This window comes from Meleagris gallopavo, chromosome 12, assembly GCF_000146605.3.
Source record: "Meleagris gallopavo isolate NT-WF06-2002-E0010 breed Aviagen turkey brand Nicholas breeding stock chromosome 12, Turkey_5.1, whole genome shotgun sequence".
Lineage (NCBI taxonomy): Eukaryota > Metazoa > Chordata > Aves > Galliformes > Phasianidae > Meleagris > Meleagris gallopavo.
The window spans coordinates 4,400,287-4,403,587 of NC_015022.2; positions in this window are offsets into that span (position 1 = coordinate 4,400,287).

The window sequence follows — 3,301 nt, forward strand, 5'->3', positions numbered from 1 at the left end:
GGGGTGTGCCCACACTGGTTAGAGAAACGTAAGCATGGGCAACATTCTTCACCCTCAGCATTTTTCATACTGCTTGCTGAAGCTCTGGATTTGTTTTGTCTCTTATTTACAATTAATGCAGACATGCTTAAATCACAAATTTTTGAATGTTAAAGGCACCTGAGAAGCCTCTGTAAAACCGAGTTCTCGGGTGAGAACAGACTTGTATTTGGAGACTGAGAGGAAATTAGAATGAAGTTTTGTTATTGGACTGCATTTGTCAAAGCAGCATTTGTCTTCAGTGCTCGGAGGAAATTTGAATGCATTTATCTGCCATATATCATTACCTGAATTTTAAAGAGAGATGGCAGTATCATCTTGTGCATGTTGCTACTAAATGCAAGTGATGAGCTTGTAAGTATTAATTTATTTAGTCGTTTTCTGTATCGCTCATTGAGGTGTGTGGAGGTGAGACATCAATCATTTGGAAAGGAATAGAAGCACTGAGAAATTTATTGTATTAATTTAAAGAAGACCTCACAACAATAAATACATGGAAAGGTAGATTGTACTTTTGCTTCTGAAATTGTGGTGTTAGAACAATAACTTTTTTCCTTGTGAAAGTGTAACTATTTGCTCTATATTACTGAGGCGAAGCTTGAGAAGGCTGAAGCATAAACTAAAGAATGTTTGTTCTCTGTAAGAAGGAGGTTGAGGAAGGAAGGCTTTGAAGCTCAGTTTGGAGCCAGGAAAAGTGGAGCAAACATGTACAGAACAACATTCCGTGTGAGAAATAACAAAATAGAAAATGAAGAAGGGAAGGAGGAAAAAAAAAAAAAAAGCTTTGTGCAACCCTGAAACAGAAAGTGATGCCTGACATCATACCACTGATTTGTGGGTGCCCAGACTTCAGAACACTGTGCTAAATACTGTTGTGCTTAAGTAGGTGCTATGATATTTAAACAATTCTTGTATTTCTCCATATGGAAATAAGGATTCCAGGCTCAACCTGGAATTTGAAATCATTCTGCTTGTGTTCTCCGTTCTAATTCTATATTGTTAGTGTATATAAGATTCCGTTTTTGTGCTGTAGCATTCAAAAGAGACTATTCAGATTTTGTATCAGCTTAATCTTTTCACTTTTCATAAGTGAAATACAAATGAACTTTGGTACCTTTTTGTGGAAGGCGATGTGCTCAGCTAGTCAAAATGAGGCTGGTGCATTTGGTGCACTCTGTCACCATGTGGCTTCTCTGATTGCAAAAGGATGGGACTGATGAACTTCAGCAAAAAGACAGTTTTCCAAAACACTTGGAACACTGCAGCAAAGGGATCATATGGGGAAGAACTCATATGGAGATTTTTACTAAATGCTGACAGCTGTAAATACTACTTCTGGAAATAAATTGACAGCCTATTGATTTTTGCATAACCACTAGAGTTGGTGCTTGCCCTTGGGTGATGCGATCCCCAAAGTAGTTTCTGTGATGGTAATGAATAGCTGATCTTCAAGAGCAGTTGTTTCTTTGGATCAGCTCTTTGGGGAGCTGATGATGCAGAGGAATACTGCGAGCCTTTGTTTCAGACCCAGTGTTTGCATGCTGGTATTCTGAATATCAAAATGTGCAAATACTCTGAATTTTTGAATCATTCTGCATTGTTTGATATGTTTAATTCTTTCCAAGCTAAATGTGTAGTACATCAAGAAACATGATACGACTTGTCATACATAATATGACTTTGAAACCAGAGCCACCAAAGTGACTTGCTCTTGAAAGTGGTAGATTGCAGATAACTAAATAATTCCTTATGATTGTACATTTAAAATACTCAAACTGTTTAAAACTGTTTTCATCAAACAAAAATAATCCTGTATGTGCTACCTATGCTTTAGGGTGGTTTGCTCCCCTACTGTAGTCTTTTTGTCCTTCACGTCATATTCTACTGCTTCAACTTTAACTATATTTTTTGTTCTTTTGGTCACAATGAATCAGTTAATGAATCAATTTCTCTTAATCCTCTACACAAAGTCTGTGTTTACTTCTGGCAAGTAGATGCAGCATTTTTCAGGTGTGATGGTTTACTGATGGCATCTGATTTGGGAGTGCAGTAAATGTTCTTGTGAAGAGTGTCTGTGGAGGATGTGCATAGACAGGGGATGGGGGCCCAGGGGGTTGTTGGGATATGAAAATACACTTCTCATTAAATGAGTGCTCTGCTCTCCATTTACTGCGTGTATGTTTCTATGATCATGTGGGCTATGTTAACTATTAAGAACATGAATCCTGGATGGAAACTGTGTATCAATTAGGAAGAGTTGACCAAAATCTGAATTATCTTGAAGTCAATAATATGTATGAGTGGCTCCTTGCCTGGAGGAAAATAGTAGTCTGTTAGCTTTCTCCTTGATCCTGCTTTTGTGATTACCAGCTGGTGGGCTGTTTGGTAGGCATCTGAGCAAATCTCAGCAGTCTATCTGACAGGTGTCTGGGCAGCACAAGAAGTTTTCTATCATGTTATTGACCTACTAATGTTAACCTTGGTGTGAAAAATACTGTGTTGAAGTGAAATACCTGGTGTTTAGTGGAAATACAAGGCTGATAGCGTCATCCTTTATGTGCATGTTTCTAGATCTGCAAAAAGCTCTCAAATGCTAGTGACTGTGGTCAGCTCTGCATCTTCCCATCTTCCACCTTGAAGACGGGAGGACAAGAATCATTTTCCACTTTCTGTCATTCATTCTTAAGCAAATCAGCATTCTTAAGCAAAAGGAAATATTCAGAATAGACTGAACTGAACCTTTAATAAAACTTTCCCACATGATGGAACATTCCTTGTTATACAAATGTTGTATTTCTGAATGGCATGGTTTGCTATTAATTTTACTAGACGATCTGGCGTGTGGAATGTATACTTCTTGAGCAAGTACTTCAGTGTGCCACGAGAGCAGAGTGAAAATGGATGTATGGCTCTTTTAGGGAGCCAGAAGGAAGATGTGAAGCTGTTGAACTTGGTGTGTTTGGATGTGAAACATGTCTCAAACATTCCTACCGACAGTGATGTAGTTTGCATTGTGGAATAATTTTGATTGAAATGAAAGTGGAAGGTGTCCACCTCTGCACTATAACTGCAAGTGTTTATTCAGTCTGTGGAACCAGAGTAGAATGAATCTGAAGTGTACAAGGAACTGAGAAAGATAGCTAAAATGCATGTAGAGTGAAAATTGGGTTCTCGTTGCCAGCTGTTGTGCTCCAAGATGTCATACCTCATAGTGTGGTTGTAACCTTAGTAAATTCCTAGGCATGCTAACCTGCTAACCTTT